We start from the raw sequence: 17,413 nt of genomic DNA on the forward strand, positions 1-17,413 counted from the left end.
CCTTCTTCAGGTCACCACCTCTCTGCCAGGATCGAGCTGCAGACTCCTCCGCCCCTGGGACTGCTCCTGCACTCCCCCCGGGGACCCTGTTACTGCAAAGTCCTTCTCTCTGGTCACACACTCCCAGGCATTAATCGCCTCCTGAAACTGTCTCTTTCTGTCTCTTCAGCCCACCTGGTCCCCATCAGTTCCCCCTTCGTTTTGCTGCTCCCCAGTCACTTACTGCAGGAAGTGCCGTCCACGGGGTGCAGTAGGTCCCGCCGCTGCCACCAGTTGTAACAGAGTGTGGGGGAGTCCGACTCTGCACCCCTCTTCCTGGGACTCACAGTGACTCTCAGCCAGCCAGTAAAACAGAAGGTTTATTGGACAACAGGAATACAGGCTACAGCACAACCAGGACCCCTCAATCGAGTCCTTCTGGGGTTCAGGGTGCTTGGATCCCAGCATAGGATTCCCTGAACTCTCCCCCCCAAGCCCCAAACCGAAACTGACCCAACCCCCTCCAGCCGGCTCCCTGGCTTTGTCTAGCTCCCCGGGCAAAGGTGTTGACCTCCCCTCCCCCCGCCTAGCTCATGGTACAGGCTGAATACCTGTCCCTCACCTAAAATCCTCCCTGGCTCTCCCAACCCCCACACAGACAGCCCCTACTCCATCACAGCAGGTCAGGACTGGGATAGCAGGGGCTGCGGGTCGGGAGTGAGGGGCATTAGCAGAGTCTTGAAGTCAGGACTGGGATAACAGGGGCTGCTGGTCGGGAGTATTGATGGGCACCAGCAGAGCTGTGATTCTGCAGGTCAGGACTGGGATATCAGAGGCTGCGGGTCAGGAGTGAGGGGCACCACCAGAGCTCTGAGTCTTGAGGTCAGGACTGGATAGCAGGGGCTGCGGGTCGGGAGTGAGGGGCACCGGCAGAGCTGTGAGTCTGCAGGTCAGGACTGGGGTAGCAGGGGTTGCGGGTCGGGAGTGAGGGGCACAGGCAGAGCTGTGGGTCTGGAGGTCAGGACTGGGATAGCAGGGGCTGCGGGTCGGGAGTGAGGGGCACCGGCAGAGCTGTGGGTCTGGAGGTCAGGACTGGGATAGCAGGGGCTGCGGGTCGGGAGTGAGGGGCACCTTATCACCAGGAGCTGCTCCCGACCAGGCACCACACCCCATTCACACGCCTTGGGTCAATATGCAGCTCAGTAGCAATCACTGCCCCGAAGTGACTCCGGCGCAGGCACCCACAGCACGAACTCCCCACACCGGATTCTGTCCACACACAGAGAATTCTCTCCGCCGGGCTCCTTCGGTTCCTCTCGCTGCTCTCCGTCCTGCCGCCAGACACTGCTCATCTGCATAGCCCCGCCCATGGACACGTGACACCTTCTGTCGTTCTGGTCTCCAGTGAACGAGTCGCCTGCAGAGAGTGAACACGTCACCGCACGTCACAGCCCCAGCGCACGTCACAGCCGCCAGGCGGGGATTGTCTGTGAGCCCCGCGCTGGGGGCGGGGCTTCAGGGAGAGACCCAGCCCCATAGACCCGTAGGGGCAGGGGATATTGGGGTCAGGAGGGGAGAAGGGGGGTTGGCAGAGACCCAGCCTGGGGTGCCGGGTAATGGGGGTGGGGTGGCGGGAGCTGGGGGAGAGAAGAGACATGTGGGGTGGGGGGGTGAAATGTTGGTCCAGGGAAACTGAGTCACTCCCAGGACATCGTGTGCAGGAGGGAGCACAGGGGCAGGGGGAGAGCCCCAGACCCACAGAGCCCCAGAGGGATATTGGGGGCAGGGGAGGGGATGGAGGGGGGAGAGACCCAGCCCCATAGACCCCTAGAGGCAGCGGGATATGGGGGGGCAGGAGAGGGGATGGAAGAGGAGAGGCCCATCTCCATAGACCCCCAGAGGCAGGAAATGAGGGGAGAAGGGGGGAGGGAGGGATCCACCCCCATAGACCTGTAGGGGCAGGGAGATATTGGGGGCAGGAGGGGAGAAGGGGGGGGTGGCAGAGACCCAGCCCAGGGTGCAGGGGAAATGGGGTGGTTTGGAAGGAGCTGGGGAGGAGAAGAGACACAGGGCAGGACATATGTTGGGACAGGGAAACTGACTCACTCCGAATACATGCGGAGCAGGGCAGGGCGGAGGCAGATCATGCTGGTCCCAGGGTAATTTTGGGGGGTTCTGATTCCCCACTCAGCCGGGGGGCTCCCCTCTGGGCTGAGGAGCCCTGGGGTGGGGCGGGTGCAGGGGCTGGGTGTGTGTGTCAGGCTGGGGGAGCTGCCTGGGCAGAGGGGCTGGAACTGGGGGGGCTGCAGCAGCCCCTGGCTTGACGTGGTTTCCATCACATCCAGGGGTTACAGTTGGTTGGGTGGCTCAGCCCCCCTCCACCCCCCCCCACTATACAGATTGTTCTGGCACCACTGGCCTAGGGTCACTGTCTAGTGCTCAGGGCCTGCCTGGCTCTCCTAGAGCAGGGCGAGCGCCCAGCTCTCCTGGGGCAGGGCTGGCGAGAGCTCTGGACAGATACTAACAGCGCCGGGGAGCCTGGATGAATATTAGTGGGACAGAGAAGCCTAGAGCAGTTTTATCAGAGAGCAGAAATGAATCCTGAACACAGCACTGGAGCTGCAGTGCTTGGGGTGTGGGCCTGGGTCTCCTGCACAGTGTCCCTGCATCCCCTCGTGGCATAACAAGTTCCCTGCAGAGAAGCAGAGGTGCGGGATCGAGGGCTGCGGCGGGGGCTGCAGCACCCCCATGTCTCACTGTGCAAAGCTCCAGGTGCTGTGGGAACAAAGCCGGCATTATTGTGCGATTCCAGAGAACCCCGGAGCTGTGCTGCCCCTGTGCAGTGTGAGCAGGAATTGCACGTTTTCACACTGCTTGTGAACACCAGGGCCCGTGCAACCATTTAGGCAAACTAGGCGGCCGCCTAGTGGTTGGAGGCGTCTAAAAGCCCCCTCAGGCGAGGAGGTGGAGCAGAGGTGAGCTGGGTGGGGCGTGGGAGGGCTGTCCCCTGTAACGGGGGTTTGGGGGTGCACAGGGGAACCGCTGCCCACCCCAGTTCACCTCCACTCTGCCTCCTCCGCCGAGCACACAGCCCAGCTCTAATTCTCCTCCAGTCGGCGTCGCAAGCCTGGGCGGGGAGGAGAATTAGAGCGATGCCGGGGTGCTCAGTGGAGGGGGTGGAGCCGAGGTGAGCTGGGGTGGGCTCCCCAGGCAGGCTTACCTTCCGCAGGCAGGGGCGGCAGGTTATATCTGTGTGCGGTGCCCGGGCTCCAGGAATATTCAGGGCTGGGGGCCCTGCTCCAGCAATATTCGGAGCTGGGTCTCTCCCCCGGCCCTGAGCCTCCCCAATGCCCCAAACCCTCATCCCCAGCCAGAGCCCTCATCCCCCTGCACCCTAATCCTCAGCCCCAGCCCTGAGCCCCCCTGTGCAGCATGAACCCCTCATCCCCCTGCACCCTAATCCTCAGACCCAACCAGAGCCCTCATCCCCCTGCACCCTAATCCTCATCCCCAGCCCTTAGCCCCCCGCAGCATGAACCCCTCATCCCCCTGCACCCTAATCCTCAGCCCCAGCCCGAGCCCTCCACCCCCAGCACACTAATCCTCAGCCCCAGCTAGAGCCCTCCGCCCGCTGCACCCTACTCCTCTGCCCCAGCCCTGAGCCCCCTGCAGCATGAACCCCTCATCCCCCTGCACCCTAATCCTCAGCCCCAGCCCTGAGCCTCCCCCCTCAGGATGAACCCCCCATTCCCAGCCAGAGCCCTCATCCCCCACACCCTAATCCTCTGCCCCAGCCCGGAGGCCCCTCCCGCAACAGGACTCCCACAGCCTCAGCCCCACAGCCCTCACCCCTGTATTCCCTCCTATCCCCAAACTCCCTCCCCACAAGGTGCACCCCTCCCCCTTCCCACATACCCCTTCCCAACCCCAAACTCAGCCCCAAAGCCTGCACCCTTCACCCCTTCCTGCACACCCACCCCTGCCCCAGCCCAGAGCCTGCACCCAGCACCCAAACTCCATCCCAAAGCCTGCACCCCTCCTGCACCCTAATCCCCAGCCCAGGATCTGCACCTCAGACCTCCCCCTCCCGAGCCCCCTCCCAGAGCATTAGGCAGGTGGGAGCAGAGTTGGGGGGCGGGTTCTGGGCACCACCAAAATTTCTACAAACTTGCCACCCATGTCCGCAGGAGGTCTCCCCAGGCAGGGTTAGCTGCCGTGGCAGGGGGTGGGGTGGGGAGGAAGTCTCCCCAGGCAGGATTAGCTGCCACGGGGGGATGGGGGGAGTAGTTGCTGCAGGGGGGCTCCCCGGGTGGGGGGCTGAGTTAGCTGCGGGGGGTGGGGGAACGGACAGACACGGTTAGCTGGGTGGGAGGGTGCAAGGTGGAAGTTTCACCTAGGGCCCAAAACTTCCTTGCACCCGTCCCGGGGCTTTCCGCACCCCTGACAGGAGGATTAGACACCTGCAGCCAATCAAGGCAGAGCAAATCAGGGCACTTGGATTTAAAAAGGAGTCACTTCAGTTTGTGGTGTGCGTGTGAGGAGCTGGGAGACAGAGGCGCAAGGAGCTGAGAGGGAGAGGGTGAGGGTGTAGCTGCTGGAGGACTGAGGAGTACAAGCGTTATCAGACACCAGCAGGAAGGTCCAGTGGTGAGGATAAAGAAGGTGTTTGGAGGAGGCCATGGGGAAGTAGCCCAGGGAGTTGTAGCTGTCATGCAGCTGGTACAGGAGGCACTATAGACAGCTGCAATCCACAGGGCCCTGGGCTGGAACCCGGAGTAGAGGGTGGGCCTGGGTTCCCCCCAAACCTCCCAACTCCTGATCAGACCCAGGAGGAGGTGACCCAGACTGTGGGTTCCACCAGAGGGGAAGATCACTGAGGTGAGCAAATCTGCCAATAAGCGCAGGACCCACCAAGGTAGAGGAGGAACTTTGTCGCAGCCTCTAATTGCAGCATTTTTAAACGATCTGCATGCTGCTTGCGGGCTCCTAACACTTGCCACAGCAGCTCCTTTTAACCACCTGTACTTATGCCGATAGGTCGACTTTAGGTCTTTAACTTTGGGCTGGTCTACACTAAGGGGAAAAATCGATATAAGATACGCAACTTCAGCTACGTGAATAACGTAGCTGAAGTCGAAGTATCTTATATCGATAACTTACCCGTCCTCACGGCGCGGGATCGATGTCCGGGGCTCTCCATGTCGACGACGCCACCGCCGTTCGCGGCGGTGGAGTTCCGGAATCGATAGAAGCGCGTTCGGGGATCGATATATCGCATCTAGATGAGACGCGATATATCGATCCCTGAAAAATCGATCGCTACCCGCCGATACGGCGGGTAGTGTAGACGTAGCCTTTGATTGGTAGCTGAGAAGATGGTAAATTGGACAGAAACCTCTTCATTTCCTTGTTATTTCCTGACTTCTTTATTCATCGCATTTTCCTTATTTCCCAGCAGATTGACTAGATCTGGGTGCTAGCAGGGGGACCTGACGGGCTCCTTATTTTCTGATTTCTTTTGGAAGCATTGAACTTGCCAGGGCACAGTCAGAACCTGGATGCTTATGTAAATGTAACACCTCAGGCTCAGCTTTAGTTCTGTTTCTCAGCTCTTTTGGAAAATCGATCTTTAGTCTGTCATGTAGCATCCTTGCATTAGGAGATGGCTAATTAATAAGACCATAAACCTTGGCAATCAAATGGAACCTGAAGTCCACAGAAGAGCCCGAAAGGCCCTTGGGGAGTGGAGTGCAGGTTGAGGAAGACTTCCCTGCACAGCTTCTCTCTCAATACTCGTTTTCCTGGATTGAGCGCAAAAGTCAGGAATCAGCTCAGGGTAGGGTTATACCATATGTGTGCAGTCGTTAGACAAGAAACAGCAAGGAACTGGACTGGTATGGAGCAAAACTATCTTATGTGTGCCTGATGACTGTACGTTTGAGAAGGAGCAGAAAAGAGCATTGGGGCTACGGTATAGCGCTTGCATAGGCTTTCTTTGGCCTGTTTTGTTTATTGTTTCAACCAGATTTAACAGATAAGGAGAAGTAGGGCTCACGGGTCTGTAATTCCTGCGATCGCCCCGAACAGCTTTGGTAAAATCACTTGCAAAAGACGTACATAAAAGAGAGTCTTTCGCCACCACACTCTGCACTGATGTAGGGATTTTTAGCCGAGGAACTCAAAAGCTCTTTACTCATAGATGAATCCTCACTAGCCCAGATGGACAGGGAGAGGGGAAGTCAGTGGAAGGGCTGCAGAGAGAACCCAGGAGTCCGGGCTGCCAGGCTCCAGGCCTAATCACAAAGATGCTGCCTAGATTATCGTGTTAGAAAATAACAGCTTTTCCCAGAAAGCGGCTCATGCTTAGTGAGGTTGTCTGCGTATCTGCCCGAGAGCAGAAGGAACGAATATCATTCCCTGCCTGTGTCTGTGCTACAATATTTTGCCTTGCCTAGGTGCTCTCATTATAACTGCACATTAGTGAGGGGAGCGCTTTCAAAACTGGGACTGCCAGACTGTATCGAACCTGGGATTCCTCTGACCCGTGGCTTATCTCTGACAGGGAGCTGGAGAGTTAACAGTGAGAGATTGTTAGTCACAGGTCAGTGGGTGGGTTTATGGAAATTAGGCGTGTACAGGGAAACCAGCAAGAGGAAGGAGGCTGAAAGACTTCTCTGTCTTTGAACAGAATTGTGTGTTAAGGGCTCTTGCTTTGAATTCTTCCAGTGGAGTCATTTCGGGGAAGTGATCATCACTTCGAGTTACCTAGTTATCAAAGCCTCGTGAATGGTGTTTGGTGTGTGTCTGGGAGCTCCTCGTGCTGAAGTAGAAAGCAGTGGGGGAAGAGCGGCTGCCTAGCATTCGAGACTCTTAGCATTGCTTCTTGGCTATGCTGTCCAATACCCAAATGCTAACATCCCCCTACAACTTGATACTTGATACAACCTGTATGTTACTCCCAATGACACAATAACTGATGTTTCAAACACTTTGTATCATTTATTTTCAAATATTTTCTAATAAACTTTAAATCAGTTCTTATCAGTTTAATATCTGATAAGTCCTTTATTTGAGGACTGTATGTTAAATTGATTTTTGAAACAAAGGGATGGAATAGGAGCTTGCTCTGTCCACCCCATGCATTGACCTGGTATTGCAGTGTCTCCAGGACCAGTGTCTCTCCTTCTGGGGAGAATTGGCTGGTTAGAAAAGCAGAAAAAGTTTTACTCTAAAGATGCTGATTTGAGAAGATTTTTTTAAAGTAGTTGAAAAATCAGGCCTCTTTATCACTTTGGTTTCTTCATAACAACATATTGTTAAAATTTCTTAGGAGTGTTTTCTGAGTCTACAGATGTGAGTTTCTTTGTTTTGCTGGAGTATTGTTTTGAAAGCTGGGATTCTTCTGTTTGCTGTGAGTCTTTTCAACAATATGAGGGATGAATGCTTTCCAGACTGAGGGTCTGTTTGGGAGATGGTTGGTTGGGGGTGGGGGGGGGTTCTGTGTGTGTGTGTGGGAACACAGATTGGCAATATTCGAGGTCACATGTATATCAATAAGTGCATGAGTTACACAGACTTCTCCCCTCCCAGCCTATGTTCCATGTATCTTGACTGGGCCTGTTGCCCACCATCCCAGAGCAGAAGCCTGAAGCCTGAGCCCCACCGCACGTGGGGAGGAGGGGAACTCCCGCTGGTTGCCGGCTCCTGCAGTGTTTATGACTCGGGAAGGGGGTAGGGACCAGCCCCTGCAGGCAGCCCGGGGGGAAGAGCCGCTGCTTTGCTGCCCCCGACTCCCCCTCAATTACAGCCCAGGAGCCTGTGGCCACAATAAAAGCCCCTGGTGGCCACACTTGAGAAATGCTGGAGCCTCACAGTAAACAAATCCCAGCAGGTTTGTCACACCCTGTCCCCCACCCTGGGGATTTCCTGCCCTCTCCCACCCAGACCAACCTTCCTGGAAGTTCCCACCCCCTATGTATTTACTGCCCTTTCTCCCCGCCAAGGGAACCCGCCAGCAACTCCCTGCTAATCCCTCCCTCAACTGGCTCCACTGCAGCCATTTCCCTTCCCCGGCCCCTGGGAGGACGGAATGAGCTGGAGCAAAACATGGATGTTGCGCTGCAGCCTGTTAGGGCAAAAAGGGCAACTGGGAACATGTCAGAACAGGAAATAATTTCACAGCACAATTCCCCCCAGGCTGTTTCCCTGCACACAGATATTCTAGCTTGTCCTGCATGTGACAGAAAAATTCAAATCTAGGGCTGGCAATTAATCGCAGTTAACTTACGCAATTAACTTTAAAAATATCATGATTAATCTCAGTTTTAATCACACCGTTAAACAAAATATCAATTTAAATTTATTATATTTTTTGATTTTCTACATTTTCAATTATATTGATTTCAATTACAACACAGAATATGAAGTGTACAGTGCTCACTATATATAGTTTTATTACAAATATTTACACTGTAAAATATAAAGTGCTGTAGTGCAATCTCTTTATCATTAAAGTGCAACTTGCATATGTAGATCTTTTGTTGTTGCATAAGTGCACTCAAAAAGAAAACAATGTAAAACTTTAGAGTCCAGTCAGTCCTATTTCGGGTTCAGCCAATCGCTGAGACAAACAAGTTTGTTTACATTTACTGGAGATAATGCTGCCCGTGTCTTATATACGTCACCTAAAAGTGAGAACAGGCTCTCTCATGGCACTTTTGTAGCCAGCGTTGCAAGGTATTAACGTGCCAGATATGCTAACATCCATATGCCTTCATACTTCAGCCAGCATACTTCCAGATGACATGCTTCCATGCTGATAACGCTCATTAAAAAAATAATGCGTTAATTTGTGACTGAAGACCTTGATGAAGAACTGTATGTCTCCTGCTCCATGGTTTTATCCACATTCTGCCATATATTTTGTTTTATAGCAGTGGTGGGTGATGACCCAACACATGTTCACTTTAAGAACACTTTCACTGCAAATTTGACAAAACACAAAGAAGGTATAATGTGAGATTTCTAGAGATAGCTACAGCGCTCAACCCAAGGTTTAAGAATCTGAAGCGCCTTCCAAAATCCAAGAGGGACGAGGTGTGAAACATGTTGTCAGAAGTCCTCAAAGAGCAACACTCTGATGCAGACACTGCAGAACCTCAACCACTAGACAGGAAAATCAATCTTCAGTTGGTGGCATCTGACTCAGATGAGGAATATGAATGTACTTTGGCTCGTTATCGAGCAGTACCTGTCATCAGCATGGAAGCATGTCCCTGGCCTCTGATTGCTAGAAGCTGGGAGGGGAGAATCATAGAATCTCAGGGTTGGAAGGGACCTCAGGAGGTCATCTAGTCCAACTCCCTGCTCAAAGCAGGACCAAACCCAACTAAATCATCCCAGCCAGGGCTTTGTCAAGCCTGACCTTAAAAACCTCTAAGGAAGGAGATTCCACCACCTCCCTAGGTAACCCATTCCAGTTCTTCACCACCCTACTAGTGAAAAAGTTTTTCCTAATATCCAACCTAAACCTCCCCCTCTGCAACTTGAGACCATTACTCCTTGTTCTGTCATCTTCTACCACTGAGAACAGTCTAGATCCATCCTCTTTGGAACCCCCTTTCAGGTAGTTGAAAGCAGCTATCAAATACCCCCTCATTCTTCTCTTCTGCAGGCTAAACAATCCCAGTTCCCTCAGCCTCTCCTCATAAGTCATGTGCTCCAGACCCCTAATCATTTTTGTTGCCCTCCGCTGGACTCTCTCCAATTTATCCACATCCTTCTTGTAGTGTGGGGCCCAAAACTGGACACAGTACTCCAGATGAGGCCTCACCAGTGCTGAATAGAGGGGAATGATCACTTCCCTCGATCTGCTGGAAATGCCCCTACTTATACAACCCAAAATGCCATTAGCCTTCTTGGCAATAAGGGCACACTGTTGACTCATATTCAGCTTTTCGTCCACTGTAACCCCTAGGTCCTTTTCTGCAGAACTGCTGCCCAGCCATTCGGTCCCTAGTCTGTAGCAGTGCATGGGATTCTTCCGTCCTAAGTGCAGGACTCTGCACTTGTCCTTGTTGAACCTCATCAGGTTTCTTTTGGCACAATCCTCTAATTTGTCTAGGTCCCTCTGTATCCTATCCCTACCCTCCAGCGTATTAACCACTCCTCCCAGTTTAGTGTCATCTGCAAACTTGCTAAGGGTGCAGTCCACACCATCCTCCAGATTGTTAATGAAGATATTGAATAAAACCGGCCCCAGCACCGACCCTTGGGGCACCCCACTTGATACCGGCTGCCAACTAGACATGGAACCATTGATCACTACCCGTTGAGCCCGACCATCTAGCCAGTTTTCTATCCACCTTACCGTCCATTCATCCAGCCCAGACTTCTTTAACTTGCTGGCAAGAATACTGTGGGAGACTGTATCAAAAGCTTTGCTAAAGTCCAGAAATAGCACATCCACTGCTTTCCCCTCATCCACAGAGCCGGTTATCTCATCATAGAAGGCAATTAGGTTAGTCAGGCATGACTTTCCCTTGGTGAATCCATGCTGACTGTTCCTGATCACTTTCCCCTCCTTTAAGTGGTTCAGAATTGATTCCTTGAGGACTTGCTCCATGAGAACAGGGGCTGGAGCGCTCCATGGCCGCCTGGTCTGGTCACTCCCTCTGAAGCCCATAGCCAGGGCCAGCCTTAGGGGTGGGTGCCACCAGGGAATTGCACCAGGTGTAAAGTCAGAAACTGCTCCCGGCTGGCAGGGGAGTGCTGCTTGGGGTGGTGCCCAGATTTCTCCCTGCTCCCTCCCGGCATAGGAACATGGGGGGAGGGAGGGGAAGAGAAGGGGGAGATAGCGGTGATGAGCGGATACTGCTCCCCCAATGTTCCTCCGTGCCCCCCTAGGGGGCTGTGAGGGGTGAGCAAGGAGCGACATCAGGGCTCCCTGCATCCGGGTCACCTTCCCCACCTGGGCTGCATAAGGGGAGGACAGAGGGAGCAAAAACCCTTTGTGAGCTCAGCACACACAAGCCAGGAAAAGATTAACCCCCACACCCAGCCCAGCCAAAGTGGGAGCTTCCCCCCCTTCCCGGCCACAGGCCCATGGGGCTCACGGATGGAGGAGTTTGGGGGGCTGTGGGGGCCCCTGAAGAACTAGCTCAGTGTGTGAATGAGGGACTGGGATGTATGTGGGGCCGGACTGTGGGTTGGGGTGTCCAGGGGGACCCAAGGGCAGGGACTAGGGGGATTAGGGATAGAAGAGGGTGGGGATACCAAGGTGCATTGTGGGAAGGTGGGATTTAGAGCCCAGAGTGGATGGGTGGGGGCGGGTTGGAGGACCCCCCAGTGGCTGAAAAGGGGAACTCGGCAGGTTGGGGGGTAGCAGAGATTGGAGATGAGGAACCTCACACCTTGGGGATGGACTGGGGCAGTGGGGGGATGGGAACGTGGGGCCCAGCAATGGAGAAATGGGCTGGAGGCAATTAAGGGCGGGGTGCTGGGGGAGAGGGAGGAGGAGGAGGAGGAGGTCGGGGGCAGGGTGACGGGGTGGGGGGGGCGAAGGAAAGGCCGGGCAGAGCGGACAGGGTGGGGGAGGGGACGCTGGGGGCGGGGCTGGCGGGAGGATCACAGCGGGGGGGGAGGGGTGAAGCCCTTTCAGTCCTCGCTGCCTCTGCCCGGGATTCGAATCCCAACGATCGCAGCGCGTGCCCGGGGGAGCGGGGGGGGCAGCGAAGCCTCGGGGCGAGGGAACCGGGGCCGCCCCCACGCGCCGAGTCTCTGTCCCGCGCTCTCTCCGCCAATCAGGGAGCGGGGAGGGGCGCGGCGAAGTGACGAGTTACGGCCCCTCCTCCAATAGAGGCCGCGTGTAAGAGAGAGAGAGAGAACTACGCTTCCCAGAGTGCACCGGGAGGGGGCGCGTTGCCTGAGCAACCTGCCGTCACCTCCGCTCTGAGACGAGCCAGGAACTTCAACTCCCAGCCTGCCCCGGGGCGCCGCCGTCCTCTCCAGCCCAGGTGAGGGCGGGTCCCTGGGTCAGCCTGACACCTGCCCCCGCAACGCAACTCCTCATCCCCGCCCCGCCCCCAGAGAGCCCCGGCCCCGCCCCCCGGTGCAGGGTGTGACGCTGCCCCGCGCAGGAACGTGCTGCGCCGCCGCCTCTTCCCCGCACAAAGCGGCTGGTGGGGGCGGGGCCGGGTCTGGCTCTGTGCGGGGGCTGGATCCACGTGTCCGCCCCGCGGGATGTTCCCGGCGCCCCTACGTGTCCCCCCCCGACTCCCGCTGCCCCCATCCCCGCCCCCTCCCCGGGTGAGCCCGGCTCCAAAGCCCCGCAGACAGACCCGCCCGGCCTTCCCCAAGCCCCTGCTGTGCCCGCCCCAGAGCCCGGCCCCTTCCCCAAAGCCCCGCCCCGCTGTGCCCGCCCCAAAGCCCCGCCCCTTCCCCAAAGCCCCCACCGTGCCCACCCCCAAAGCCCTGCCCCGCCCCGCCCCCAAAGCCCCGCCCCCCGCTGTGCCCGCCCGCAAAGCCCCGCCTGGTCGCTGCCCACCCCGTGTGGGGGCACCAGCGCTGTGGCGGGTCGTGATGGGAAATTGTCCAAGCTGGCCCAGGAGAGACGTGTGTGTCCCTGCTGCCTCCTGCTGGTGGGGCTGAGCCCTGCTCTGTGTGTGTGTGTGAGACACTGTTTGTATCAGTGTGTTGCTGGGCTAACCAGTAGGAAATGGCTTTGCAGGATTTTGTATCCTGCAGCAAGTGACTGACTGACTGACTGACACACACACGCACACTGATGCACAAAGGGACTCACACAATCCCAAGAACACTCACACACAACACACCCAGAGGGACATGCTCGCTCAACCCCCAAAGAGAGCAACAATCACATCCCCAGCCGCACTCACAATCACCCCCCCCACACCATAATATTTGCAATCATGCTCAGAGACACAACTGCACACAGTTCACTCCCACTGCTCCAAATACAAGGACCTCCTGCCCCACACAGCATGTGCCAAGGCCTGTGGAACTCACTGCCACTGGACAGCTACCCATGAGAATGATCCCCTCGTGCTGGATCATCTGCTTGGCCCCCTCTCGGGGCGCGCTGTGCGGCGTGGCTGGGGATTGTGCAATGGCCTCGCACCAGGCAACGCAGAACAGACACCACAGGCCCTGCCCCACCTCACCTGAGCTGCTCTCCAGGTGCATCGGAGCCCAGTGCCCTGCACCTTGGCACTCCTGCCCCACAGGGGATGAGCTGCAGCCCCACCACACTCTGCAGAGGGGAGACAGTTCAGGCCAGCCAGCCCTTGTAAGATGGGGAAATCACCATTGGGGTTGACGGTACGGGGGCTGTGACATATGGAGAAATGGTTGTCGCGCCGGCAGAAGGCAGCAGAGCATGCACATGCACACACAATTGCAAACATACATGAACACATGCATGAATCCAGCCAACACCAACACAAGCCTGGGACCAGGGGAGCAGAGCAGGCTGGGGCTGGGTCACTCCACTTCCCGCAGGAAGTAGCCAGCCCCCCATGTCTCACGATGGCCTGGGGCCAGCCCCCTTCTGCTTCCCCCCATGGAGGCCTGGGACACCAGCCTGATCTGCTCCCCTGGCTCCCAAGCTTGGGGGGGGGGGAACCGCCCCACAGCACTTGCCGGCGGCGTGGCTGGGAGCCAGGGGAGTGGACCAGGCTGGGGCTGGGTCACTCCATTTACCATGCAGTGAGTGCAGGGGCGGGGGCCATGGGGAAGAGCCGGGCAGCCCCCCCTGCAGCAGCTCCCCACCCCAGCTCATCTCCGCTCCACCTTCTCCCCTGAGCTCGCCGGCTGCTCCACTTCTCCCGCCTCCCAGACTTGTGGTGCCAATCAGCTGTTTAGTGCAGCAAGCCTGGGAGGGGAGGAGAATTAGAGCGGGGGCGGCGTGCTCAGCGGAGAAGACGGGGCAGAGGTGAGCTGGGACAGGGAGCGCTGCCCCTGCACACACACCCCCAGCCCCGTTACTTGCGGCAGGCAGCCCTCCCCCCGCACCTCCCAGCCCCCTGCCCCAGCTCACCTCCAGTCCCCCGCCCCCCCCCGAGTGCGATTTTTGGTGCCCCCAACCACTGGGCACCCTGGGCGGCTGACTAGTTTGCCTAGTGGTTGCACCGGCCCTGGCCACTGCCTGTCAGCAGGATTCCCCCTCCTCCTCCTCAGGGAGACTAAATCTCTGCACCTAGACAGCCGGTCCGTCCGCTGCACCCCAATCCCCCATGCCTGAGCCTCCCTGCCAAAGCCCTGCACCTGGCTCCAGAGAATTAAGTCTCACGTCTCACTGGGAACTCGACTTCTTGTGCCCAGAGAGTCTTGGCCCCCCTCAGTAGCTGACCTGAGAAACACAGTGTCTGCAAAAGCAGCAAAGAGTCGTGTGGCACCTTATAGACTAACAGACGTATTGGAGCATGAGCTTTCGTGGGTGAATCCCCACTTCATTGGATGCGTCAGTGTCGGCCTTTTCCAAAGAAGCGCCTGGAGGGCTTTTTCCTATGTGACCGTGTGGCCTAATGGATAAGGCGCCTGACTTCGGATCAGGCGATTGAGGGTTCGAGTCCCTTCGTGGTTGTGCTTGTGCAGTTTTACCTTTGGGCTGAACGTCCTTCAAGGCAGGAAACTCTTCTTGGCTGCTCAGACCAATGCTCTGGCTTCAGCTAGAGCCCCGGGAAGGAGTTGGGGGTTGGGTGTCACAAAGGCTGGGGCATGAGCCCCAGGTGCTTCCAGTCTCGCCTTTGCCGTTCCTGACTTGCCAGAGAAAATGGGCGGCTGCCCGGGCTAGTGTGTGGAGCAGTTTCCCTCTTCCAAGTGTGCGCCTGTCCCTGTGCTGGAGGGTACTTGCTACATAGCACCTTGGGAGCCTGGGTGTTTCTCTGCTTCTCGCCAGCTGGGGAAAAGCCTCTTGGGGTAAAATCTCCTGCCCCACTGCCAAAGTGAGCAGCTGGAGTGGGAACAGTAAGAGGCGCCACCGGGGGGCTGGCCCTGCTTTCCTACCGTCTTCGATAATGGCCACAGAGCATCAGCAGCCTCTCCACATGCTGGTCTGTGGGTGGCCTTCAGTGGGGTTTGGCATGGCAGGGAGCAGCCTGGCTGGGTGTTTTTTGCCTGTCTGAAGGCCACACATAGGCATGGTCCTGCCCTCCTCTTGCCCTGCCCTTGGTTGCTCAGTGGCTTTTAAGCCTTCCCTTGGAGCCGTCAGTACCAGCCGCCTCTGCTCTAGGTGCCCAGAGGAGGAGAGGTGCTGGGCTCTGTGACGAAGTGGGGGATTTTCTTAGGGTTTTCTGTGTTTTCCAGAGGGTTGCATGCACAGGGAGCGGGACTCAGTGTCCCCGGGTGTTACTGGTTTAACGAGGGGAGGGGAGAGGGAGTTTGTTGTTACAGAGGATCGGAGAGGGACTTGGGACCCCGGCTGATGGCCTGGAGGATGGAGACCCCAGCGACAGGTGACCTGGTGACCCGGACACCCAGCTCAGGAGTCACAGCCAGTTCTGGCCAGTGAGAGGACAATGGGCTGCGGGGAGAGGACCCCGTGACCAACCTGTTCCAGCCAGAGGGGGCAGAGAGGGGAGGAGGCCCAGGCAACCCTGTTTACCTGGAGAAAAGACAATGGACAGAGGCGGGGCCTGGGGCCGGGGATATCGGAGGCCCAGCTGGGAAGCGGGGGGGCTCGGGGCTGGCGAGGGGAAGCAGGCAGAGCCCACCTGGCTGCAGGGGGACTGGGATGTGCTGGGCTGAGGGAGGCCAGGCCTGAGGCCCTGAGAGTTTCCTGTGCTGTGTTCAACTCTCAATAAACCCTCCTGTTTTACGCTGGCTGAGAGTCACTCCGGTCTAGAGAACAGGGGGCAGCAACTCCTTCGGGGGTGAGGGGGCCCAGGGGGTCCAGAGCGCGTGGACTCCCTGAGGGGGCCCACGGCGAGAGACAGACGTGCTAAGGCTCAGAGAGGTGCGGCTCCAGGAGGTGGGGGGCCTGACCCCGAGAGAGAGTGGACCCCCGAGAAGGGCTGTCGCACTGAAAGGGGAACCCCCCACGGACCGCACGGGGCCAAGAGTGGGCACGATCTGTGAGTCCGTGACAGGCAGTGACATCACAAAGGCCTTTTGCAGGACCTCAGACTATTGGTCAAAGGTGGTGAGGAGGTGGTGACCTCACAGAGAGATGCTGACATCAGCCAGGCAGGACAGGGGCGAGGGGCCAGGGAAACCTCAGAGACCCCTGTGGCTTTGCTTCAGCAAGTCTCCTTCTCCAGGTCTCTCTTTGAGGACTGAGAGAGTATTCGGGTTCACGGATGTGAGCGCCAGGAGGAACCTCTTTCGAGTTTTCTCCTTCCCTTTTCCTGATTTTACTAGAAAATAGCCGTCCCTGTTTAGAAGGTAAGAGCCTACTCTAGGGAAGGGGTGTCCTGGGGGTGTCACAGTTCGGATGCCGGTGCCCCCCCCATGTAAGGAAGTTCCCGCCACCCTGCTCTGTGTTCGCAGTGTGGGAGAGAGCAGCATCCACGGCAGTGATTTGCTCCTGGCTGCTGGAGCAGAGCAGCAGGCTCAGCTGTCAGAACTTCCTGGAGCGATGAAAGGGGAGGGCCCCATGGCTCTGTAGCAGGAATGCAGGGCAGGCGAGTTCACAGAGGGCATAGTGGGATACTGGAGGAGGCCAGTTATGGTGATATAATGAACAGCAGCGTCTACACTGACACTCTGTCACTTTAAGTTTGCTGCAAAAAGCTCATCGAAGTGGTTTTATTTGGTCACCAAAACAGGGCAGTTTTGTCACCAGATGTGGCATTGCAGTGCCAACCGAGGGAGCATAGTGTGTTTTTCACACACCTGAGCAATATAATTCTGCTGAAATAACTTTGTAGTGCAGACCTGGCCAAAGATTCATACACACACAGAGCTTGCAAGAAAAACCTCACCTGCTGCTCTGCTTTGTGGGGCCCAGGGGGGGATGGCAGGGAGTCAGGTGTGAGCAGACACTGTACTTTAGCCACAGGCAGGCACCATGGTTTGGCTGGTTAAAGTACCTGTTTTGTAAACAGGAGATGCTGGGTTCAACTCCCAGTGGTGCCTTGTTGAGATGCTTTTAGAGCACCTGGTATTAGCTACTGTCAGAAGATAAAATACAGAGCTAGATGGACCTTTGGTCTAGCCCAGTGTGGTTTTTCTTATGGTTTAAATTACACTCACTGGCACTGATAATAGAGTTACTGAAAGTTTGGGAGTTAAGAGCTGATAGGTCAGTGGTCCAAGCCCCTTGCAGGTGGTCCCCTCCCTCTGGGACAGGGGCAGGTCTGAGCTATCGCACCAAATGCTCATTATGGCTTCCAGAATCTGTGGGCAGCTCATTTAGTTTACACCCAGGGTTGAGTCCTTGATTCACACATCAAGGATAACAACCCTTTGTTTCTCC

General features: G+C 56.7%; 2 non-coding genes across 2 annotated transcripts; both read left to right on the plus strand.

Annotated features, from left to right (window-relative positions):
- The first annotated feature begins 6,976 nt into the window (after window positions 1-6,976).
- LOC120385250 lies at window positions 6,977-7,163 on the plus strand. The gene has a single exon (XR_005589374.1). It is a non-coding gene; the product is annotated as a U2 spliceosomal RNA (small nuclear RNA).
- A 7,345-nt stretch (window positions 7,164-14,508) lies between these two features.
- Window positions 14,509-14,581, plus strand: TRNAR-UCG. The gene has a single exon. It is a non-coding gene; the product is annotated as a tRNA-Arg (tRNA).
- Window positions 14,582-17,413: the final 2,832 nt, after the last annotated feature.

Source organism: Mauremys reevesii, linkage group 17 (assembly GCF_016161935.1).
Source record: "Mauremys reevesii isolate NIE-2019 linkage group 17, ASM1616193v1, whole genome shotgun sequence".
NCBI lineage: Eukaryota > Metazoa > Chordata > Testudines > Geoemydidae > Mauremys > Mauremys reevesii.